The 27,917-nt window shown below is 35.2% G+C and overlaps 2 protein-coding genes across 2 annotated transcripts in view; one reads left to right on the top strand and one right to left on the bottom strand.

Annotated features, from left to right (window-relative positions):
• Positions 1–27,917, bottom strand: part of LOC140167531 (tetraspanin-18-like) — a 156,845-nt gene that overhangs the window by 114,835 nt on the left and 14,093 nt on the right. The window contains 1 exon segment of the mRNA XM_072190836.1: positions 1,635–1,680. The gene's annotated coding sequence lies outside the window, so the exon portion shown is untranslated.
• Positions 6,256–27,917, top strand: part of LOC140168163 (tetraspanin-18B-like) — a 32,645-nt gene continuing 10,983 nt past the window's right edge. Inside the window, exon 1 of the mRNA XM_072191487.1 lies at positions 6,256–6,433. The gene's annotated coding sequence lies outside the window, so the exon portion shown is untranslated. The remainder of the gene's footprint in view (positions 6,434–27,917) is intronic.

Here is a 27,917-nt window from a genome sequence, read left to right as displayed (position 1 = left end):
ATATTTGTTCTGATTGTGCAGCTCAGCGGATTGTCGTGTGTGCTTGTCTGCATGATGGAATATGAAAAGTTAGTTGAAAAGTGAGACTGCAAGGATGCATAGACCCTTGTCTATGCACGCAGATTCATTCCAATTTCATGCTGTCGTGGCTGGTGTCTTGGCTGCAGTTGTTATAAGCTTATATCATGTAAGCTTATAATACGTGAACTGTCATAGGCGATGACTGACTGTGTGTGAGTGTGATACACAGATGCATTTTGCAGTTGCTGTTTATGTAATGCTTTCTCTGTGCAGAAACACACTTATGTCCTGGTGGGACCAGCATGACCATAGGCCTACTAAAAAAATCCAAACAACCTCTAAATGTGGTTATTGAGTAACCCTATAAAACAACCCTTTCAAATGGGTCATTTCATTTGACCCCGAAATGAGGTCATTAAGTAACCCAATAAGGCAACCCTTTTGAAGGGTCATTTCATTTGACCCGAAATGTGGTAATATTTTGACCCCAATGGGGTTACTATTTGACCCAAATACGTAGTCATTGCAATGACCCGACCAATGGGGTCAAAATGACCCCGTTAGTGGTATGGTGTTTAGTTGATAACTATGCTGGGGTCAAAAATGACCCCGTTTGGGTCATTTTTTGACCCCGTAGTTTTAAGTGTGTACATGTACACTGTATACAGGCTGTATCAAAATTGAAATACATTTGTAAACTCCTCAAAAAAAGCTAAACTTTCAAAACGGCTGTATATCAGAAATTTTTTTAATCTATCTCCATATTGTTTCATATCAGTGAAAACATTGTTCTTTCGTGTCAATAATGACACCTCATTTGTGACAATAACTTATTCCACGGCTGAGTACCTATCTTTGAAAGACAGAGAGGTCTCAAAGAAAATGTGCCAAACTGACCATTGTCTGCACTCATCTCATTGCAATGAAAAGAAAAAGAATGAATGAAAAAAGTTGTTTGTAGTATATCGTTTTGAATGACAAGTCAATCTGCTCTCTTGCTGGTCACTTCTTCATAGTAGTCATTTGCAAGAAAGATCTAATCAACCATGGTTCGATTATAGATCTGGATAAGGCTCGAGCTATTGTTCAGCTTGAGGCTGACATACCTCAGAATCAAGTTGTGGCAACTTTTGGAGTTTACAGCAGTATGATCTCCAAGCTAAAAGCCAAGTTTCGTCAGACCAGAGATGTCAAAGACAGACCCAAAAAAGGCTGTCCACAAAAAACAACGGCTGCAGAAGACGGATACATCAGGCTGCCAGCAATTCGAAACCATAGACTAATGAAAAAGTGTAATATTCCTTACTCATGGCGCAGACAATGGCATATCTGGCACATTTTGTTGAGACCGGGGACCTCCTTGTCTTTCAAAGACAGTTACTCAACCATGGAATAAGTTATGGTCACAAATTTGGTGTCATTTTTGATAGGAAAGAACAATGTTCGTATTGATATGAAACAATATGGATATAAATTTCAAATATTTCTGATATATAGCCATTTTGGAAAGTTTCCAAACTTTTTTTACTTTACGACTCCTTGTTGTTATAATGCTTTTCTTCTTCTTTAAATTAAAGTACATGTAAGCTTTGTATTTCCATTAGTCATCTTACCTGGTCTTCTGATGAGCAGGAATTTATATATTATCCAATACAGGAACTGTATGAAAATAAAAAAAGGAAACAATCAAGTAAATTAAAAGTTCAATATGATATTCACATTTTGCTAACATGCATCAAGTCTTATAACCCTTATTGCCTATTAAAGGAGTATTTTGTGATCCTAGCATCCTTTTATTATAATATTATATATACAGTATGCACGAAAAATTGTTTTTGTAATTGTTTTTCTTTGTTTTGTTCTTTTATGTTGTTTGCATTGAAAAGTTAAATGAAAAGTTGTATGAAAACAAAAAAATAACAAAATTCTATGTTATATTTTCACAAAAACTAATTATTTCACAGACAGAGAACAATGCTGTTCACACCTGCACATTTATAATTATGACACTGAAGAAGTTTGAAATTTTTTTTATAATATGATTAATAATATCCTTTCTTTTCAATATAAACATCAAAGCTTTTGATAAATGGCCAATTAGGCCTAACCCAAACTAATGGTTATTTGTGTTTTGAACATTTCAACCATAAAAACAGATGGTTGAAACTCAGGTTCGGCTAGGAAGTGGAGGCAAACTTTTATGGGATTCTAGAATTACAATTTCAAGGCTTAGGCCGAGTAAAAATAAAAACATTTCTCCTCCGGGTTTTCCAAAAAACTGAGCTTTTTATTTTTTTAAATTAAAAACAGGTGTAAGTACCATGTATTTAGCGTATAAAATAATGCCTGAAAAAAGGAGGATGCCTTTTTTTAATTCTTGTAGGTAAGCCCCCTCTAATGATCACAGAACCTAGCTCCAGATGCGTTTCTTTTATATTAGCAAAGCTCAACTTCCTAGACATCTTTCTTCAAAAGATATGACTGAGTTAAAAAAATTAAAATAAATTTGAAGCAGCCTCAAAACAGGAAGCGGGAGGGGACGAGAAACATGTTATTTTTTTACTCTGCCTTATTCAGTGATCCCAGCGAAGTGTACAAAAATTTAAATTGTATACATGTAGGCCTATATTGTGTATATACGTTAGCCCCCTAGTTTGAATCAGTTGGGGTCCAGTACGATTTGAGGTTATTTTTTCGGAACTTGGGTTACAAAAACATGTATGACCGAAGTCATTGCCATGCATGACTTACGCATGGCTTATGCATACATGTTTGTACAGCTCATCAACACAATATGGATTAAATATTACAATACATGAAGTAAGTACTTATTTAGTACACCCATGGTCACAGGGCATGTTAAGCATAACACACTGTACTAAGGCTGTATTGTATGTGTCATTTGTTTTCTTAATTTTTTGGGTGGGATCACATATTCCTGGGTATGCATACTTCTTTCACAACCACTAGACGCATGCCTACATGTAGTTAATAATTTTATTAATTCCATTCAGAAAAAACAACTTCCACGTACAATACATCTGTACAGACAGTATCACATGTATGTACGTCAATATATAATTTCATTTACTCAATTATTCATTTTGATATTTCACACTCCCTACTTACCTTACACAGAAAATAATCAAGCAAAGATGCACAGGCTAATTATCCCAGCGGGATCAAAAATATTCACTTATTGCACAGTCCGACTAATTTAACAAGATATTCTCTCCTATAACAAGTATACGGTCCAATACTGCATGTTAATCATAACAATACCACACAGATCCTCCCATATAAAATATAGTTTAACCTCTGACACATACACCTAGTTGAATTTTAACAATACAATAGAACCTCCCTAGCAAAATAGACTTGGTTGGTTAGTCTCTTGCACAGTACATCCGTTGGTATTGATTGCAGTGTGCGCCTTTCACAAAAGAAAGTGACAGAGGTCTCTAGTTTGCACTGGTAAGTGTTGCTGGGTGGTTTACTTCAAGTCACTAGTAGGTGAACCACAAAACCCACTATTATTTTATCTTGCCATGATCATACAAAATAAAAGTCTGAATATAATTTGACCACAACCAAATTGGATACATTTTGAAATTCTATGGAAAATAAATTTTAAAATGATTGCCGCTCCTACCAAAAAAAAAAATAAAAAAATTAATAAATAACTAAATAAATAATAATAAAAGAATGGTAGAAGAAGTTTTTTTTAAATTTTTCATTTTATCCCCAGTTCAGTTGACCATGAGTGAACCACAGACTGATATATGAACCCAAGAATCACAAAGTCAAAGCTTACTGCTATGATTTTTTTTCCAGTCCCATACCAATTCGGCCACATGCCAATTCGGTCCCAAACCAATGCGGCCAAATGACAAAATGACGAAGGACAATAAAGGGAGATATGCCAAAATTAAAGAAACAATAGTCACAGGTGCCCTTACTGCTATGATTGAGTTTGTAAAGTTATGATTCACTGGTCTAAATTAATGATCGTAAGTTACAAATTTAATACTCAAAGACTCAAACAAAACCTTGCAGTATAAAAAGAATTGATTCTTACAGAATACAAGATTCACATTTTAAAACACTAAGCAAGAAAATTTTAAAATTGAAGTCTTATTATGCCATAAACTAACAAAATGCCGGAAAGGTTATCTTCAGTAGATAGCAATTGAAACAATACTGGCAAATCATCAAACCAAAATTGTAAAATTAATCCAAAATTTTAAAATCAAAGTCTTATTATGCCAAACACTAACACAGTGCTGGAAAGGTTATCTTCAGTAGATAGCAGTTGAAACAATGCTGCCAAATCATCAAACCAAAATTTTAAAATTAAAACACAATTTTAAAATCAAAGTCTTATTATGCCAGACACTAACACAATGCCAGAAAGGTTATCTTCAGTAGATAGCAGATGAAACAATACTGCCAAATCATCAAACCAAATAGCTATTATGTTAACTCAATAAGGCAACAGTCAGTGTAATGTGTTAACCGGCCTGAGTGAATAAAAGTATAGGTTTTCTTTGAAGACAATAGACTGTGGCTGACTCACACTGCTCTCCTTCAATGTTCAACACACAAACACAATAGAACCAAATTCTTTCTGTGGGATCTGTTACCAGAGTTGCCAGTGTTACTACTTTCCCACCCAAGGCACCCAAAAGTATTTATAGCAAGTGAAAGCCATTGAGCAAGTATTTGGTTACATAATAACATTACTACGGGACAATTTTTCATGGGATTTTAATTTCATGGATGGTTTTATTGATAAATTTAAAATAGCAAATTTTAAAAGAAATCAACTCTTGGATATTCTAAAGTGGGAGGTGACTTTAGTGTGTGCTTTGTTTGTTTGTTTTTTTACTTTTTTTTTTGCATGCATTTCTTAAAAGTTAAAACAAAGCCTATCTCTATCCGAATTGTCATTTACCTCCCACAACACCCCCACCCCCATCATGGGCCATGTCAGCTCTCCATTATTATTTATCTTTGCATCCTGCAAAGGAAAGAGCCAGCCTGTTGGCCAAAATACCATTCTCACATTTTCCACTAATACTGAGCAAGTACAAATGATCCAAGTATTATTTTTGTTAGTTCAGGGAAAAAATCTGAATAACACACACACCCCACATACACCATAAAAGCCACCCACACCCCAAGAATTTGTGCAAATTGTGTAGCCTCATATTGATTGCATTTCCATGTAAAACTGTCAATGCATAAAAATGAATCCCTCAATTAATACTAACACAATTCAATTGAAACAAAAGTAATAATGTTTTTGGATGTAATTGGAATCCACTAACACTGAGCCAAGGTATTTTAGTAGTAATTTTCACAGAACAAGTACAAATGATCCAGGTCATCTCCTGGAAATAGTAGATAAAGAGTCAATTTCCATGGTGCAAAGAATTAAAAGTCTCATTTAATGATCCCTGATCATTATTAGATATTTACTATCTACTGTAGATAGTAAAAAAGTAATTTTATACTCTGTCAACAGAAACAGTCCAAGGCTATGCTTGCAAATGGGACTTTTTGGGTAACTGGCCTGAATATTGCAATGATGATCACTGATGTCATCTAACCATTAGTAAAAATAAAAATAAAATGACAAACTGACAAACATCAATTTTAATCTACTGATAATTTTGTTAACCATACTATATATTGTTATCTACTTAGCAAAGACCTTCTTTAGCATTATATAGTCAATTAATAATATAGAGATATATATAAATTTGTTAATTCACAAATTCTCCACATAGTTACACTGCATCATCATCACTCCTCACCCTTAATTTTTCCAGCAAAATAATCCTCAACTTTTCCCACCCAATTTGGGTGCCTAATTCCCATTCATTTCTACCTGTTTGCTCACCATCTAGCAACACTGCATGCCAAGTCTACCTGTAATATGTGAAAGCAAGAGTTGATTTCAATGCTCCCATAATGCACCACTACAAAATAGTTCACAACTAAACAATACCAATTTCAACATAATTTTACAACCACTGAGAACATTAAAAATGTTACAAAAATGGTGCAATTTCCAAGTAATAACAACTGACAATCTTAGATGAAAAAAAGTATAATAATCACTAAGTTGAAAGTGTTAATTCTTAGCTTGTGCTGAATTGAACAATGCATTGTGGGAAAGTATTGATTCTTCCAATGATGTGTAACCCCCTTGTGAGTTTGAATAGAAGAATAGGTGTGGCCATTAAACCAGGAACCAATACAGTTTACCAACTATTATTCCCATACACTCACACACTCTATTCCACATTGAGATCACCACTACTACGCCCAGTAGCTGCAAGTTTCATCAAGTTTTTCATCATATTCTAAGTGAACTTTATCAGAAGTTTTTAACTGTTTGAAGCAGGTAAATAATTTGAACCACTTTCTACTTGTAGTGTAAGGTAAATATGCAAACAGACTAACGCATACGTTGTGAGAACTGTTTGGTGTTTGACAAGCAAGATGGACTGTGCTTATTGACCTGTGTACATGTACGTACACGTTGACGTCTTTCTTTCTCATGAACCGGACACACGCAATTAGGACATTACATGTATTTTAATATTTGATTGAAACTTTGTGGAACTTTGGAATCATGGCAGGGAAGTTTGGAAAAACAAAATATTGTAGGCCTACTGGTTCTTTCACTTGTATTTCCTGATGCATGTACATGTACATATATGTATATGATTTATATCTCAAAATAGGCTTTTTTTTTTGTTCATGGAAGTTGATCTGTACCAATTCATGATCCATGTAAAAAAAGTGAATGATATAATATTATACATGTTATGACTCATGTGGTACAAAAGATGTTTTGTCATCTATAATCATGTAGGAGAATTACAAACTAATCCTGACCATGTTTGTGTACCAAAAAACAGTCAACCTGAATTCATCCTTTTACACAGTTTATGTATCCCCGATTAATTTTCAGCAATAATTTTGTTCGAAATATTCTCTAACGCGAGGGCATCCGTGAGCAAACTTGTTGCTATAGTGTTTCTCAAGTAACAATAATTCAAAGTATTAAAACAAAATATCTTCCATATTTCCTGTCAAGTTTTGCGGATTACTCACTGTTTACTTGATTCTCCATGTAGGCCTACATGTATATTACATGTATTTCAAATATTTCTAATTAATTGTCAAAAAAACTTCCAATTCATCAATGAAACAGTAATTGGTACAAAATATGCCTAACTGTTTCGAAAAATTTACAAAACACTGTCTTCTTTCTAGATTTCATTGGAATTTTGTGTTGTATCAAATTCACTACTTGTAATTGTAACAAGTACACATATAGGTCAACACAAATGTAGGTCATTGTATTACTTGTCTTGCAGTCATCCCCCCCCCCCATCTCCTTCATCTAAAGTGCATGTAAATGTATGTCCCCATGAACTGTATAGCCACTGCCGATATATATTTTGTTATTCTGTGGCAAAGTAGGCACATACATGTATTATGGGGGTGAAGTATGCACAGAGGAATGGGCCTCAATCCTGGGGGATTTGTTCTTTTCAGCCACTTTTTGACACTTCCGTCCAAATGCCCCCTCACATTTCAAGGCTGATTAATGCTAATGGGGTGAGAGAAGAGATCATCATCATACACCGTCCATACTTTGGTTTGAGTAAACTTTGTCAGCTGAGGAAGCATACAAAGGTTTACTTAAACCAAAGTATGCCCTCTCCTTTTGTGCCCGCTAGTGTGATTTGCAACTTTTGCTTCAGCTGACAGAGTTATAATGTGTGACCCTCAGCACAACTGAGCCCTGAAGTCGCCAATCATCATTTTTGAGATATTCAACCAAAATATTCTGCTTAAAATTAGCTTTAAAATGATGTATATCATGTCTATAGTACTTGACATTTAAGTAGTGAAAATCAATAAAACAGTCAATAAATCCTTTGTTTCCTATTGTTTATTGTTAAGTTCGATGGAGCATATCTCAATAGTGGCACTGGCGACATCCGGGCTCAGTTGTGGAGGATGGTCACATATAAGTTGTACATTTGTATCAGTTCTTCTTGGATCAATGACATCCAAGAAGTTTTTGGCATTCCTCTTGGCTTTTTGGTATTTTGCACAGATATTAGGCCTATATTATGGCTTTTCTGATTGGTGTGTCTTCCGGTAGTCTCAGTAAATCTCCTAGCCATCTGGTCCACTTTTGGACAGTCCACATCCCCCCCCATTGACCTTTTCGGTAGATCCCATTAAGCCTTTGCGAGTACATCCGAGATGTCATCATTTGTCGTCACGCCGATCTGTGCCAATGCACAGATTGCGCACATTGTTTAGTGAACATCGTTACTGCGCATTGCAAGTCGGCGTCATCAAATGACGACATCTCAGGTGTACTCGCAAGTCGCAAAGGCTTATGGGATTTACCGAAAAGGTCAATTAATCCTGCATATTTTGTACATCCATTTAAATTGTACATGAACAAAAATTGAAACAATGATAGGGAAAATAATAAGGAAATATTTTAAGAATACAGTTGATATTTAAAAGTCTGTACACATAATTATGTAAAATGTATGTACCGAAGGGCAAGTAAATATGACGTCACTTTCCATCTTTTCAGCGATTTTCAGTTAGCCAATGCCAATGAACTGTGGCATTCAGAAACGACTGATGTAGGCATATGTACCTGGGAATTCTACTTGTACTATGTACAGTCAACATCTCTACAAAATGGACTTGAAGTTGGATGTATTTTGTCTAGCTAGAAAAATACAGTTTGTCCAGTTTTATCCACCACAATTCAAGGAGTTCATGCAAAAATCACCATCGCAATATGCACAGAAATTGTTTTGGATCAGGAATGGGATTTGGGGTGTGAGGAATCTGAAAAATACAAAATAAATTTGATCAAAAATGCGGACATTTCTCTGCATTTATTTTAATGGGGAGGGGGAAAAGCCCAAGATATTGGGGAACAAATTTTCCCTACATGCCCCCCCCCCCCCTTAGCACACCACTGGTGTAGATTTAAATTTTAATGTAAAATGACAATTGAATAAATTGCTGCCCTGTTATTAAAATGAGTTGTTTCTACATGTAACACAAATTTCAATGCTGAAAATGCAATCAAATTAGTTATTGTTATAGTTCCTGATATAGGATTTAATTTTTCTCACAGCCAAATAAACAATTGTACCAAATGTTGTATGTACAATTAATTCTAACATTGATGTGCATGGCGAACAATCACATTGTTACTTGGATTCTAGAAATCAGGGAAGCGTAAATTAGCACAATAATACAGCAGTGCAACACTAAATTACACTTGAACACTTTAATGGCTAAGGTTTGAAGGACTGAAGGTACATGTATAGGGGTGTTAATTTATAAACACTAAAACATGTAAAAATGTGAAGATGTTTATGTTTTTAACACAAGATAGTGTTGAATGTGTGCTTTTTAACACTATCTTGTGTTAATTAAAAATAAACATAAACATCATATCATATTTTCACACATTTTAGTGTTAATAAATTAACAGTCACCTTATACCTTCACTGTACAAACCTGAGCCATTAAGTGTTCAAGTGTTTTTTATTTGCTCTGCTGTTTTTGCAGTACACCGTACATTGTACATGCATGGTACTAGTGAGCTTTAAAAAGCCAGCATTTTTATAACGTACATGGTAAATTTAATTTTTTTTTACATCACTTATTTACTAGCCCTTCAAAAATACTACATTAATTGTTTCACACCCATGAAAATAAACGGGCTTTAGCTTAGGTTAAAGGGGCATTTCATGATCCACCTCATCCCCCCACTTTTCACAAAAAAAGTATGTAATGTTTATATACAAAAATTCTAGCAGGTTAATTTGTTAAGTAAAAATATCGTAAAATTTGTATTTCGTTCTGGTACACCACAATGAAATTACAACACAGTGGCCTACATTGTATACAGATCACTGAAAATGTCATAAAAAGGGGAAGCTAGACTCACAAAATACTCCTTTCACAACTTTTTTATTCAAGGCAATTTATCAGTTGCTAAAAATATTAAGAAACAAAAGAATTTAAGCACCTTTTATGCATTATGCTACAATCAAAATCAATGTTAGCGACATAAGACCCACCCTGTTGATTGTGTCACATATTTTGGCTATTTCTGATTTATTTTTTGTTACATACATGTACAGGTACTATTATGCAATCGGTCTTATTTGCGAACTCAAAATTCTTATTGTCAAAAGCTTTACAAGAAAAATGAATTCATGTCACAGATAAACAATACAGCATCTGCCAGTAGAGTTCAAGCAACTCGCATTGAATTGTACATTTGGCGCCGCTTTGAGCTGCTCGTAATCCGTAGGGATGCGGAGAGACGTGAATTGCACTTCATTATGGACAAAACACTTCGCAAATTAAATGTTACTGTTGACAAAATTACCCATTATAAACATGGCATCGTAAATGTTTCTTTCAATTTGAATATCCATCCACAAGACAATTTGCTAAAGGGAATCTGCAATCTGATAATAGAATTCATGCATTTGTAACATACCTTAATTTGATAGCTTTTGTTATTAACAAAGCAATTTGATAATGATCTTATTGATCTACATACAGAAGCAATGTGCTGGCTATTCCAGATGAAATCCATACACCCCCATGGAAGACATGACCTTAGTATAATTCTACACAGGGAGTGTGGGTTTCAAATGGGGTTACCTGAATTGGTGACTCCCGGGGTGACTCCCTATAAAATCCCTGTGTGGAAGATTAAGGGTGTGTCTTCCATAGGGGTGTATAGATTTCAAATGGAACAGCCCAATGTTAATATATTGCTTTTAACACTTTCTAGCTAATGCAAACATTTAACCATGTACGTGTATATTGCATATAGGAAAATACAGAAATCAAGAGCCCAGAAACAATTATTAGGCCAAGTAAAAAATAAAACATGTTTCACGTCCGGGTTTTCGAAAAATAGGAGGAGGAGGGGCTTTTTATTTTCTATTTTTTATCGCAAAATTGGTGTAAATACCCATACTTAGAGCTGTTTTAGCGTATACAATAATGCCTGGAAAAAGAAGGAGGCCCTTTTTTATTTCTTGTTCTGAGAGTTACACCCCCTCTAATGATCACAAAACCTTCCTAAAATGTTTCATATATCTAAACAAGGCTATAGAAAGCATTCCAACTTCCTAGACATATTTTTTGAAAAGTTATAACTGAATTTCAAAAAATAAAAATATATTTGAAGAAACCTCAAAAAAGGAAGCGGGAGGGGACGTGAAACATGTTTATTTTTTTATTTTGCCTTATATATGTTTGAAATCATTCAACAGAAATATCAAATTTTATATATACAGAAAACTCACAAAATTAAAATGCATAGTCATGCACAGGTGCAGAAGTTATGAAACATGTATATTCCCTGATGCATCGGCAGAAGAAAAATTGGGTTGGAGCTGGAGTGGATGTAGGCCCCTTCTTTAATACTTTAGTGTGTAGTGTTAGAAACCAATATAAACTGAGAACTGTGCGGTTCTCGGATTCAGATAATAGCAGTTTTTGTGAGAGCACAAAGTAAGGGATCTATCTAGACGGGCTAGAGTGAAGGAGCCCCATGACCTTTGTCAATTCTGATTACAAATGGGTTGCAATTCTCGCTATTCGCAATAAGGGCGCCAGCGGTTTGCGATGTAATCGTGATGTATCATGGGAAAATCGTGATGTATCATGGGAAAATCGACATCAAGTCCAGCCATAATCTGAATATTATGCTATTACATAGGAACACGTGACAATATTTTTAGTTTGTCAATATAACGGTATTACGCAAATCGATAGAGAAAAAATTAATTGTGCACATTTCAAATCACATTATTAAGTATTATTGAGTATCGATTCGCGTGTAACACCTTTATTTTGACAAACTAAAAAATATTGTCACATGTTCCTATGTAATAGCATGGTAATATTCGTATTGCGCGGACTTGGATGTCGACCTTTTCCCATGATACATCACGGTTACATCGCAAACCGCTGGCGGCGCCCTTATTGCGAATAGCGAGAATTAAAGTGCTGGTCCATAAATGTTGAATAATTTAGGATCCCTCTTCCCCGATCATTGCTTTTATACATATAATAAATCTGTTCAGATATGGTGTAAGTTGCCGATTTTGACCCCCCATATTTGGAATACCCCCAGTATCATCTGGTCCTGATGAAATATATGGGTGAACAAATTTTATACTGAGTCCTTCCCCCTTACAAAACCTAGATCTGTGCCTGATTGTATAGCCTGGTGTAATCACACTATTCCTTTCCTGCTCATCAAAGGCTTCAGAACAATAAACTAACCAAGACAACATAACCAGGTGCCTAATTAATTACAGGGCTGCTATGAAGTTCAAGGGTGTACATATTCATGAAAATTTCATGCTAGATATTTACACCCCAGAAGAGCATCTAAAGGATGTCTACACAATGCTTTTTGATCCAGTTTAGAGCACTAAGATCTGGATCATTCATTTGGATTCATCAAGATTTGATCCACATAAGTTTACACTTTGACCGTTCTGCATTTTGAGGGGTTACTGCAAGAGCTGCCTTATAGAAAATTTGACAATTTCTGCATTCTACAATAGATTGTAGACATTTAACAATTTCTGCACTCTATCAGACCACTTGACATATGACGTCATTGCCCGGCAGTATGCGCACAAATTATGGCAATTTCCATTGTTCTTTGCCCCCATAGTTTGCTCAGGGCATGTGTATTTTAAATCGCCCACTACATTTCATATATAGTACAAGCCACTGAACAGTGTAGCAGTTCGTTCAAGCACATCGATACACCAGTCCCTTGCCTTTGTTGATAAACAATGATGTCAAGTGGTCTATATTGTAAATGACACAGGGCAGCTATTGCAAATAGGGCCTTTTTGCACTATACCCCTCACTTTGGATCTGAAAAAAAGTGTCACTGAATCCAAGATGTTGTGATAATCAATCTTTATACATGTAGTAGCAAAAGTGAGAATCTTGATTTCTCCCCTGCATGTCATTTGCACAAAATAAAGGCACATAATACCACAAGTCAAGAGGAACATCTTGAGATCTCTTGTGGGTGGATCAGATTCCAGTTCCTGAGGGGTGTGTGTGCACCACCACGAAGCAGCCTTAGAGCACCCTCAAAGAACAGGTGGATTTTGTGATGTCAAGAGAGAGCCTCCAATGGGGGGGGGGGGGTCACCCTGTCAGTCCGAAACACCGTCAATCCGAACCCCCGTCAGTCCAAAAACCTGTTAGGGTTAGGGTAAGGGTTAGGATAAGGGTTAGGGTTAACCCTAACCCTAACAGCTTTTCAGACTGACTGGGATTCGGATTGACAGTGTTTCGGACTGACGGGGTGTCCCCCTCCAATGTATCATGGCCGGTCACCCGGTCCCCTCCTCACTTGTATTGCTACCCTTGGCAACACCTACTGTATGAACACATAATGGCTATTTACCAATTGCTTACCACACATGAAACTGCATTAATGCAGATTCAGAGCTCTCTATGCATATTTTAGATATCCCCAAATGTTCATCATGAGCACTGAAGAGCTACCATGGTACTTCAAGTCGAGAGAGGAAGCATTCATAAATAATGCATGCACGTACTGAAACTGCATTGCATTGCCAGATTGAATTTGAAGTACTTTGTTAGCTCAAGTCATGTCTTTTATGTTGTTCAAATATAATGTCATAGAATGTCACTGTTCAATTATAATGTGATTCAATAAAGCAGAATTTCATTTCCTATTCTTGGCCATATATAATATCCTGAAACTCTTATCAAATTGGACTGGTGGTTCCTGCGATATATTGTCATGCTATAGAAGCACAACATGCAAGAGAAATTAAAGAACTTTTTAGGCAACATCTCAATAATTTCAGCTCATTTACCTTGATTGCCCAGGTTGATTGCATCTGTAGTTTTAGGGTTTTTAATTATATTTTTATAATTTTGCAACTGATAGTGAATCAATTTGGTATTTCAAAATGGTTATTTTGTGTTTAGAGATCTAAGAGAAATCCATAAAACAAATTATTTTTTCTAAAGTTAGAAATGATGTAAGTTTCTTTATTTTCATGTTTATTATGACCAAGAAAAAAATTGGCATTTAATCTTATTTATTTATAAAAATACTATAACTACCCAAATTTAAGTGACGACAGTTCTGTCCTTTTGATCATTTCTCCTTGGAAAGAGATTATTACTATTATGACATCAAACTGGAAGCTACTGGATTCCCTTTATAATGTTTGTGCTATGCATTCCTGAGCTCAAGTGATGTAGATAATATTCAAGTCATTATCCACTATCCAGCATCATCATTATCTAAGGTCATCCTACTTTTGTAATCAAAACACATCATATATATGCATTGTTTTAAATCTTGGAAATGGAAGACAAAAGCGGGAACAAAAGCAGAAAGGTGCCAAACCCATCTCATCCTCCCACTTATTGAATGACGATGACAGTTGACAGCAAGTATAAAGAACTTCCTGTCCAACTTGGTATTTGATTGGTCACTAGTTTTTATGACATCATAATTAATAATAACTAGAGCGGTTCTCGGGTTGCGCGGTTTTCGGCATGCGCGGTTGGTGTGTAAGGTTGTTGGGTGATGGTATGGTAGTGGTTGTGTTTAGATGTGAGTTTCTTTTCAGAACCCTGTATGGGCGAAGCCTGGATGGTGGATGGGGAGTGTGGGGTGATTAAAGAAGGAAATAATATGGAAATGTAATAGGCCGCACAGCTGTGTAATGTTTATGTTTTACAAGATGCCCAGAGCACGGGTTGGGATATGGGATATCCCCTCGTGGTGTCGAGTTCACAACAGGTGTTGGTATTGCTTTACCAAAACAACCCGAGCCGTGTGTTGGAAGTTTTTGTATGAATAGACAGTTTCCTAGCAATGTTGACTGTACCCACCAAGTTTCATGCCCATACGACAGATTTTAGTCATTTGACCTCAGATGACCCCTAACTGACCTTGGATTACCCCCAAAATGACCTTCCAAACATTTGACTCTTAATGTTGACTGTACTCGCCAAATTCCATGCTGTTATGTCAGTTTTTAGTAATTTGACATCAGATGACCCCTGGGTGACCTTGGATGACACCGAAATGACCTCCAATAATTTGACTCTAAATGTTGACTATACCCACCAAGTTTCGTGCCCATATAACAGTTTTAGTAATTTGACCTCAGATGCCCCTGGGTGACCTCGGATGACCCCGAAATGACCTTCCAAAATTTTACTCTTAAGTGTTGACTATACCCACCAAGTTTCGTGCCCATATGACAGTTTTTAGTCATTTTGACCTCAGATGAACCCTGGGTGACCTTGGATGACCCCAAAATCTATTCAGCTCTGTAAGAACATCAACTACAAATACAACTCACCAAGTTTAGGCGATACACCATGTTGTTAAAACCCCTGTAGACCCTATAAGGAACAAACCAAAAGATCGATGACGTCCTATAAACGTAACTAGTTTCATTTCTCAGCCACCCTCCCTCCCTGCCAGAAACGTAATAATGAAATGTTGAAAATTTTGACATAATAATAATAATGACACATTCTTCAGACCGATGGTTTTGTACAAACGTAATCGAGTATTTTACCCCTCACCCCTAAACTAAACTCGTTTATAGGACGCCATTGATCTTTTGGTTTGTTCCCTAATACTTGGCATCATCGCACATGTTGACTTCCAAACTTCATCACAACATAAACTTCGACAATGATCCATTCATACTGTCCCATTTATTGATACCTTCTGTTTGTATCAATTGCCAGTGAGCAAAATACACGTGCTCTGTTCACTATACACAGCAAGGTATATGTAGCTATGTGCACGATATTACAACCTCTACCTTGTTGCATTTGATTTGCAGTTCTGACATCTGGCCTGCGCCGGTTTAACAACCAGGTCAAACCTTTGGATAGACAGGGATAATGCTGTGTCGTCATTAATTAAATAAAATTTATTACTTTTGGTAAACAAGGGTTGTCTGAGAAGAAAAAATGTGGAAAGGTGAAAAGCAAAATGAAAAAAAAGAGAAGAAAAGCAGAAGGGGAAAATGGGGAGAAACAGGAGGGAAATTATGATTTCCTTTCTCCATGCTCAAAATTAAATGTTGAGATTAAAGTTTTCATTTTTCGTTGGAAAGGGTGTGCCCGAGTGATTGCATATTAAAACAAACGTTAACAAACAAAAACAAAATTCCCTAAATTGTTATGCCAAAATAAAAAATTTAATCTTGCAAATTTTTGGCTCTATGTAAAGTTTGGAAGGATTTTTGTTTCTCAAAAAAAGAAAAAAAATCTGGTGTCATAATGAGTCAAAAGATGTATGTTTTATACAGTAAATGAAGTAAAAATTATGATGCGCAGTGATTATGCCACGTTATTAAATTTCTAATCTTAATATTTCGTCTTTTTGTCCAAATTCAAAAAGTATGTGATAGCTGATTTATTGCTCAACCACACCAAGTATTTAGTTTTGTTTAGTTGTGGCGTTAAAATACCCAAACAATTAAGTTTCTGACGATACAGTTCTTTCAGGGACACCCTGTATATAGCATGTTTGTACTACAATATCGATTTTATTGAAGGTCACTGGTAAACAAACACTTGATAGTCTGTGCCTCGGGCCAGACTGTATGTGGCTATCACGATGTTTGTTTGGATCGCCCGACACAAATTGGCTGTGTAGGAGACTAGGTCTGTGCAAACAAATTAACGACTTTATAGCTTAACGCGTAGTGTTTCAAAAGCAGCACAAAAGCAAACAAAAAATACACCCATTGCCCGTTATTTACCGCGACTAAATGAACGACTCTAATCATGTACCGCATTTAAATGAACGACTCTAATCAGCTGCGGCAATTCCCCAATGGTGGATAGGCCTATACTATACACGTATTCTTATTCGTGCATTTGACGGACTTGGGTGTTTTTGTTTTTGTTAAATATCTCCTCTCCTGAACACATATTATTATAGAAAATCTATCTACTTCTTCATTCGATTACATACTGTATACCCTGCAACTTTCAATCTACACAGTGGCTAGATAAACCCTTAAACGTGCGAACAAATATTGCAAAACAAAATTAAAGTATGGCTCTCCGCCCATACAATAAGCAATATTCTATTGGTAAAAATTTAACTCTAATGTATTTTTTCTAATGTAATAATTACATGAAAATGTAATGTAAAAATGACATATCAGTTAAAATTTAAAAATATGTATACCACACAATTAATATCAACTTGGTAGACGACCTGTGATTTTTTTAGGTCAAAATACTACCTGGTGGCATAATGAGATTTCAAGCCCCAAACCTCAAATATTGATGACAGAGTGTCCATTGTATCTAGAAACAGCTAACATGAAATTTGTAATATTTAACCAGAGAAGATGTATTGATCATCAAAATGCTAATATTGACAAGCTTAGCCTTTTGAAAATCAAAACTAAGCTTCACTGTAATAATCAAACAAGTAAAAATGCATTATGTACAAAAGGCTCACAAGTAGTGTCTGGGAGTGTAGTCCAAAAATTTAAATTTAAATGTATGTTCCAAACAACAACACATTGACTGAAAGTTTGTACATGTCACTGGGATATCTATTAACATGTTCAGCTGTCAGGGTAATTTTCAGCCAAAATGGTTAGTCAAATAATCAAAAAGTCACCCAATTTGGTGTCTATACGGGACAGGAAACTACCGGATGTGGTGGGAACCAATGCTGAAAAGTTGCCCAATCTTTTTCTTAACCATTGATATTTATGGGACAGGAAATTATCGAAAGTCATAAGCAGAACATTTTTCAAAAGTTGCCTAATTGGGCTACTAAATGACAGTTTTGGCAACTCTGTGTATCCAACTAGCCATCCATGGTATCCCATTGATCACTGAATGATATAAATGAATTATTACTGATTAGTCATTTTCATCTATACACAATTGCTTAATCAATCAGATGTTCCATTGTTCCTACATGTAGCTTCAAATTCAATTTGATCAACAAACCATGAAGTTGTGGAGTTAAGTTCAAAGATAGGGTATTGACAATGGCAAATCATCCATGGTAATATTATTAAGTCCTATGGAAACTGTATTCAAGTTTCACATATAGTTTTATTTACAAACTTCATGGGATAATTTCATTAGCAATTCCTGAATTATGTTCTCATGGTCTGTACAAGTATCAATAGTCATTTCAATAACTCAATTCCAGATAACATAGTTATTCAGACCCACAGCAGTTGAAGGGACTATCCCATCATGCATTGCAGTATATCTGGATGCCCCGTAGCAAATGTATGCAAAAAAAAATAAACAAGAGCTGCTTAGATATTGAGAGCTATGGATAGTTTCACAATACTTTAGGGGTCATATTTTTGCAAACAAAACTCTTAAGCTTCCCTGATTTAAACGGGTTATTTAAAGTTGAAATGAGGGATTTTGTGTACACTTTCTATGGCACATTCAGTTCTATTATAGTACTGCAAAGCATGATGGGATACTCCCTTCAGCTGCTGTGATTCAGACCTAAGAAAATGGTCAAAAAATATGTTAATCTTGGATTTTAAAAGCTCAGTTATGTCATTGTTTGAACTGAAATTGTATGGCTATGATTTTGGTGTGGGTGTGGATTTTCTATAGTCACAAGAAAATCCCTTTGACATGTACACAATATAGACAGGTGGGAAGGAATTCATTTTATTGTCCCACATATGCCATGTACTTTTTATTTCGGAATAAATAAAGGTTCATAATGTTCCACAAATTATGTCCTAGTAGTATTTTGGGTATATACTACATCATGTGACCATAAATAAATAATAATAAATTTCGGAATTTATATAGCGCTTTTTCCAGAGGATTCAAAGCGCTGTAATTTCACTGCGTGGTGAATCATCACAATCAGATCGCATCAACTAGGCTAGTTGCAGCCGAACCCCGCGCAAACCTATCCGCACTTAGATTGTAACATCCACCCATTTTCTGCAGCTCCCCAAATTCCATTGGGTGAAGGAAGTTTTTGATAACGAAACAACTAATCACCGATTTTGAAAGCAGGAGGAAACCGGAGAAAACCTGCGAGAGCGAGCATGGATCGGGATAAACCAAATGCACATGAGTCCTTGGGCCGCGCCGGGGCTTGAACCCGGGACCTCAGTGGTGCAAAGCGAGGGAACTACTACTGCGCTAACTCGCCCTCCCACAGCTCCCATACATGTACAATAGTACATTGTACATGTAGGCCTAAAATCAGCAAATTGGATTTTACTAGTTCAAAACTTAAAGTGTAAAATATGCATGAAAGTAAACAATCAATGAAGCATAAGTTAGATGATATTATTTCATTAAAGCTGATGACATCCCAGGGATAACATACATCATGATACAAATTTGAAAAATTCAACAAAATTGACCAGGGGCCAACTTACGAAATGTTTACACTGGATGGTTATACAATATCTACTGTGTGTACTGCATACAAAATATGTGTTACTGCTACATGTTGTACAATATGAATTCATATCATTTTTATTTCTGTTGCTTTCCACACACGTATGAGACGGATCCCCCAGCAAACCATATTTCTTTACAATATTTCAACGCTGCATACACTGTCTAGCTATTCACCATTGTCAGTGATAGCAAATATACATCATAATTGCACTGGCTAATCAATTATTCAGGTGTATTGAAGATGACATTTTCTAATGTTGATATTTCAGTTTAAAATTAACATACCATTTAAGGAGCAGTACTACTACTACTAAAAGGGACCTGCAGAATGCACAGTTACATTTGATTTTTCTGTTCTCTTTTTCTGATTTTTGGTTCACAATGTATTCTTTTATATTGTTTACAAATTGTATTATATTACCAAGCTTTTATCAAGTTTAAAAGATACATTTTAAGCTATTTTAATTGGTAGATGCCACATTAAGATGTTTTAACGGTCAAGGTTCACCTCTTGAGGGTCACTTTTAGAAGTCTAATGGTGCTGTATGATTCATACACTCTGCTTAATTTCCAGAACAGTAACGCAAATCAGGATAGTTTTTGCAGTTTTTATGAATTAGTTTTCAACGGCATGAGATGTAATAGCATAAGATTAAACATTTTGAGGTTTGCAGATCGTTTTTGTCTTTACACTTTTAAAAAATGCGCATTCTGTGGGACCCTGATGCTAGAAGCTGGCTCATCTTTTCAATGAATAAATTCCCACCTACTCAGTCAGTGTCTTCAGTTTGTGATATTATAGTTCACACATATGAAAATAATTTGTCATTTTGTGATGTCTCTATAAAAGAGCAAAGTGCAGTGATGGCAGAAAGGTGGGGAAGACACAATGTATAGTATGGTGGGCTTGAATGAGATGAAAGGATAAATACCCCGGTATATTTTATACACCCTGATTGTAATAGGAGGGAAGTACAAAACACTTGTAAACAAGTATATAGAAATATTATATGTATAATTTTGATAATTGGTGATGACCTATAGTTCTGACCTAACCAATAGTATAGACTGAATATTCCTAAGGTAAAAATAATTATAAAATGTGTGAAAAAAGTCCATAAAGACTAACTGTTGCAAAGCTCAATAACATTATGTACATAATAGATTCCATTTTATATTGGAACACTGGGAAAAGATTAGAGGACATTCATTTGGGGGGGCAAGCCCCCAGGGTAAAAGCAGGGGGCAGGAAAAAATAATTTGAAAAAGTATAAAAAATAGTGGAAAAAATGGTACTATATGTATATTGGGTCAACCTTTTCGGGCTGTTGAGGAAGGGGCTGCAAAATTGAATTTTCTTCAGCCCCCGGGGTAGGAGCGGCCTCGGTACGCCACTGGCATTGGACTTCTACCATTTAATACTTGTAATAGGAACAATATAAATATCAAAAGTATTCTTGATCACTCCACACATGCAAAACTACTGCTCAATGTGGAGTTAATGAGCCCCTCAATTCAAAAGGTAACCTGTGCAAAAGTGTAGATTACTCCAATGGATGTGTAATGTATTAAAGCTATCTTCAGAAGATAGCAAACAACTGCTATGACAAGTAAGCTAAGGCCAATCTTAATAAGATGTTGTTTTTACTGATGAACATAGAAAATATCAAATTTTAGGAAAGAAGATTATTCCGAAACTCTATCTATTAGATGAATATAAAATATATTACATAACACATTGAATTACAAAACACATTTTCTTCATTGAATGCAGTGTAAATTGAATTTGGATTATTTTTCGAAGCTGTCATGAACATGACACTATAAGCAATTAGTATACATGTTATTGTTTGCCTAACTCACTGACAAGCTGCTGAGTCTTTTCAAGACTGTCATTAAAATGCATCTGCACTCTGATAAAATAGGCTATTCCAATTGAACTCCATACACCCCCTATGGAAGACATGACCTTAATCTTCCACACAGGGAGTGTGAATTTCAAGTGGGGTTACCTAAATGGGTGATACCATTTGAAATCTACACGCCTGTGTGAGAGATATATGTCTTCTACCATAGGAGGGTGTATGGATGCCAACTGGAATAGCCCAATATACCTTTAAACTCTAATTATATCACAAGTTTCATTCATTTGATTTCAATACAAGCACCTTTGAGAGATAATTACATGACAATATGTATACATGTATACAGGGTGTATCAAAATGATTGTTCTCCACTTTTTAGGTGTTTTTGAAAACTCTGCTTCTTCCAAGTGCACCATTGAATCCACTTAATTATGACAAGACTTTATCAAGTGTATTGAAGTATAAAGTCTGGACATTTCAAGTAGATCTAGTGCATAATTTTGGAAAAGGCTTACGTGCCTTTCAAAAACACCAAAAAACACACAAAAAAGCAACAACTAAAAAACAGATAGGCAACAATCATTTGCTGGATAATATTTCATTTCAAATGAAAAGAAAATTAAGATATGTATACATACATAATATGTATGTACATGTAGATGACAAAAATCTTGAAGCAACAAAACTTATCAAATAAAAGTATTTATGTGCAGAAAATCAATAGAAGAAAGTGCAGTAAATAAAGTTTATTAAAAAGAACAAACATTCGGATGATTCGAATGTGACCTAACAAGTTTAAAATGTACAAGCAGGGTTCAGCAAAATACTAAGCAAATAACTGTACGATTTTGAATGTATTTCAAGTTGTTTTCAAATATAGTGTAAAACTGAAGTGGTACTAAATAAGTATTAAACTGAAGTGGGTTCTTTCTGCACCCGTAGTACTGAGATAGAGAACAGAAGAATGTATTTTTCTCATACATGTAGTATCTACCTGTACTAGTTCAAACAAACTGAGGAGAGAGGGGTGGTACTCAAGTTTGGTTTGGGTACATATATTTACTACTAAAGCTTGATTGAACCCCATTGCCAGCTCTATTTGGACATACATACCCAAGGCAGAAAAATATGATCCATGTTCACAGCACTTCTCCATACATGTACCATCATTTGAACTCAAAATAACACCTCGCAGGGAAAAATAGATAGGAGCAAATTTAACTTTTCTGCTGAGAAATGTAAATGTGTCGGTAATACCCACCAAATGAGATGCAATGTGCACTGCACATTAACTAGCTGCATTTACATTGTACATGTACTGTACAAAAATGGTAGCATATGCAATGCTATCATATCTATCTTACACTCATGCATTCAAAAAGCTCAATTATGCTGTAATTCCTAGCAAATTTAGAGAATTGAAACTTTTCAGTTATAAATAGAGTCATCTTGCAATAAGAGTAAAACAAATAAGAAAATGGACCCTACATGTAGTGAGCCGGTTTTTTCGAAATCAATTATCCGACAAGTTGCATGTTTTGCTTCATGTCAGGTATCACAGTGATTGATAATTCATTACCATGGCAACACCAATTCTAGGTGTTCTTTAGACGAGCTAATCCCAACACTACAGGTTAGTTGCATGAGGGTGATTCGTCGCATCACGGCAACTATTGCTATGAGGATGGCATACACAGCATCAGGCTATAAAGCCTGCATGCATTACATGTACTTGACTCAATGTGTTCAGGTGCTACTGACATGTTTTAAGCTCATTTCATTTCATTTATCATTTATTTATTAATATTCACATTAGTATATCCATACATCGAGGCATATTTATTTAATACCAATTTGTTTTTTAATTTTTTTATTTATTGATTTGATTTCAACATTTTTAACTCTTTCAATCTCAGATTATATTTTCATAAAACAATGTAATTTTGTAAAAAAAACAGTCTCTAAAATTGTGCAATCCCTGCATTAAGTGTACATGTATAGGTCCCAACTATTTTACAAGATTTTTGATTGGCACAGAAAAGTCACATAAAAGTTACATGACAATTCATTTACAAACCATCTGAATAGGTCATCGACACCTTAACTTAACTCTCTCCACGCGGTGTCGACTGCAGGCAACAAGTTTCAATATTTTTCAAAAATTCAAAAATTTCAGAATTGTAAATTAGCATGACCATATTTGGAATCAGCATGAAAAAGGCATTAAAATGAGTACAAACAAGCCTAGTATTGGTTCAGTGGTTCTTTAAATAGCTCTTGATATTTTTTTTTTTTAATCTCATAAATTGGACTTTTTATGTTGAAGCCTATGGCTAGCAGGCAGAGCATTAAGCATGAGAGCTTGGCATTATAAAACGTGCCTACTGGATATTAACAACCTTGGCTCATCGACGACGCCAAATGTATCTCGTCTATAAACGCTCTTACTATTAATATAGCTGTATTCTGTGGATAGACTTGAACCACAATATGCTGCACTGAATGCTACAGGTTGTAGAATATTTTGAGATTTCTTTTAAGTGCTATCAGGCAAACCACTGCTAGGCATGTTTGTCGTTAGTGAAATATATTTGGTATATGTTGCTCTTACTTGTATACTGTTATTAATTATCAATATTGTTGAAGCTTTTTCCGTGGATAGATTTTAATTGGAACTTTACAATGACACTCCCCTTATAATATACTAGTAGGGATGCCCACTCTCAATACAGTTTCCACTAGAACGATTTTTCATTTACTGTGTGCGTGCACTCACACACGTATTGTCTATGGAGAAACTGATCGATACAAGAAATCTCAGGCATGTTAAATGGCGTACATACTTGTTTTGATCCAAATGTAGGCCTATATCAGGGTGTTTCAAGAAATTCCTGATTCCACCAGAAAACATTCACCAAACTTTTTCCTGTTTGGTCAGTAAATAGAGAGGACCTTCCTGCATGAAGAGATCAACTTTTTTTAATGAAAAATTTAATGAGATGAGAACTACAACAGGTTGAAGTGACACCATTCCGTGCATCAGGTGTTCAAACGCAATTATCTCCGAATTTGGAGTGAATCAGACAAGCAAACTTACATACTCATAAAATTTAACTATTTATGAAGACAAAATGTGTAGGATGTTAAGAAATTTAAGAATGTTTAAGCCTACCACGGCCCATCTCAAATCATGCACTTCCCCGTGCACTTCTCACTACCATGTCCATTTCATAGGGAGTATAAAAACCGGGGACCATCATGGCTTCCATGCACACAGTGTATTGCTCAATGTAGTAAAGATAACCTTTGAGTTGGAGCAAATTTCTCAAAATTGGTAGTGATTAATGTTACCAAACTTATGCCATGATGAAATATAATAATTTTTGAAGATAAAATGTGCTGACCTTAAAAGATTGAACAATGTTTAAGACTACCGCTTTTCATTTGAAATAATGCACTTATTGTTCATCTCCTCTATGGAGATATTTTCCATATGCCATCTATGATCATGCTTGAGGTTTCAACAAACAAACCATGGGTTTTGAGGTCTTATAGTTTTTGTTGTATGTCAACAAAATCGATTAAATTTTCAGGATGATCTTATTTTCATGTTGTTATAAGCAAATATAATGTTCCAGATAAGATAGTTAATAAATACATTAAGAAAAAGTACCTTAAAGTTGCACTTTCTGTTAGTATTCCTTTTGGACTTTAACTTTTTAACATGTTCTAGCAGCCCTATATAAAACCGTGACACTCGAAAGGCCATATCTCTGGAATGAAACGTCCGATTAAGATTATTTAAACGCCAAAATGTTTCTTTCATCAATTCCCATCCAATAAGTTAGGTCTGAATCAATTTAAAAGTACTTCAATTTTTAGTGGACATGCCTAATACTAGGTTGCACTACAATAAAATCAGCCATACTGGTGGGCATGTTTGTCCTTGTGCAAAGTATTACATATTGTTATTAGACTTGCAGACCTATAATACTCCAGTGGTAAATTTGAATTTCCTGTAGGCAGGCCTAAAAACATATCTAGGAAAGATGCACCAAAAATAGCAAAACTTTCTTGAATTTCTCCAAATTTCCCAAGGAGATGCTGGTTTCCCCACATTTTCTAACCCTGTTAGCCGGTAACTATAGGATGGTCTACATATATTTCCAAGTAGATCTTTCTATTTATCCACATGTTTTCACATGATAGATCAAGACTGCATTAATAGTTATATTAACTGATAGATTAAGTCTACTGTGGTATATTGGTTCCAATTTTAAAAACCCTTTTACTTTTGGTTTGATGAAAAATTAAATGCCATAACAAATCACAAACATTTATTTACCTGAATGACTTTAAAAATTTGAAACTACATGAATGAAAAAATCTGCTGTACATAATCTTTTTCCTGTGCTGCATGTAACACATACTTACAAAATGTATTTAATGGGCTCGACACAAAATATTGTGAATGAATTATAGAATTATCAAATGTACACATGTTTGTGTCAGGCATGGTCCGATTTTTCATGTTGTTTTCTATCTTACATTGAGACCTACGATTGAAACAACATGTTTCCAAATTTTGTGTTTCATTGCTCCAGTGGTTTTGATATGAGAAGCAAAAACATGCATAAAATTAATGTCCCCTAGAATGTATACACTTCCAGTGTGGTTACCACAATTCACCACATTTTTGTTCACACCATCTAAACAAAAAAAAATATCACAAGTATGTGTCAAATTTTTCTGGGGTAATGAGAAAAACATAAGCTTTCTTATGATACCAAAATCTCAGTTTTGATGAAGAAAAATGGGGTCAATGACATTTAATGCTGAATTACACATTAACCAAATCAAACACACACAAAATGGCTATTAGGAGTTGAATGAAGTATATCTCAGGTCACGGAAATTGAGTATACATGATCAAGGGGAATGAGTCACATGTCAACCCTGGTCGAAAATGAGTTTTACACATGTTTCTAAAGAGGATATTTAGAGCTGTCAGAAACTGAAAACTCCATGTTGAATCGACTTTTCTTTGCAAAGTTACATCAATTTATCAATCGCCAAAAACAATATAAAACAAAAGAATTTTAACACCTTCTTTGCCAATATCTCAAAATCAATATTAGAGACATCCGACTCATTTCCCTTGATCGTGTCACATATAATCATCCCAAATTGACTCATTAAATTTTGAGCATATACATGATGTACCTTGTATTATACAGATCTGTGTTAATTTTGCAGTGTATTTTTAGACCCCAGTATCATGTCACATCATCCTTCAAAATTGGAAAAAAAAAATGAACATTTCCCCCTCCCTTATAAAACATCTGCCATGACAAATCTCTCTACACATACGCAACTGAGCAGAACTTCTATCTCCTATATAACTTACCCACCGTCAAATACTACAATAACATGAGTTTACCACAAGACTTGGGTTAAGTCTACCCATCTGTGGCTTGTTCAGACAGGTCTAGGTGGAGAAAACTGAGCCGAGTAAGAAAGAACGCAATTATCAGCATTCAACGCTGAGTATGTACGGACAAATTGTGTTGTTTTTGGATGGGTTTCTTTCTAAATAAATAATCCTATGCAATAATTGGCTGTTGACAGCATGAATAAACTTGTATTTAAAGTGAAGGAGTCCATAAATATTTCATTCTCTTTCTTTTCTGCCGAAAAATATAATATCTAACAGAATTTTAATTGAGAAAATGACATGGTTGTTACATGTACAAATGTATATCAGATCTGTTTTCTGACTTCATACATACAACCTCTATTGTCAGGCAATAAAGTAATAAATAATTTATGATTATGCTACTACATGTATTACTCTAGAAAAACAAAATGTTTTTATTAGCAAACATTGGAATATCATTATTGTTACTAAACATATATCACAATCGTCACATTATCAACTACTCTGGCTATCTTATGAAGATAGCATTATCAACTGCTCATGCTATCTTACAAAGATAGCATTATCAACTGCTCATGTTCACTTGTTCCAGCGCACTTTTGTATCCCCATTGACCCATGTTGTCTTTGCTGCTTTATCACTTCTGCGGGCCTTGGAACTGGCCATTTTTTGCTATCAAACTTTACCTACTTCTAATGCCTATATTTGCTGTTTTTGTTGTCGCCCTCTGCGTATTGTCTAGTCTGTATTTTACTTGTTTCCCCATGTAATCAATTGCTCAAGCTATCTAATGAAGATAGCATGATCAACTACTCAAAATATCTTATGAAGATAACATCATCTACCCAAAATATCTTATGAAGATAGCATGAAGATAGCATTATCAACTACGCAGCTATCTTATGAAGATATCATTAACTGCTCAGGCTATAATGAAGATAGCATTATCAACTGCTAAAGCAACACATACATGTATCTTGTGAAGATAGCATTATTAGCTGCTCTTACTATCTTATGAA

The sequence above is a fragment of the Amphiura filiformis genome, chromosome 13 (assembly GCF_039555335.1).
Source record: "Amphiura filiformis chromosome 13, Afil_fr2py, whole genome shotgun sequence".
NCBI classification, from domain to species: Eukaryota; Metazoa; Echinodermata; class Ophiuroidea; order Amphilepidida; family Amphiuridae; genus Amphiura; species Amphiura filiformis.
The sequence above is the reverse complement of the archived record's forward strand: the minus strand, read 5'-3'. Positions and strand labels throughout refer to the sequence as shown.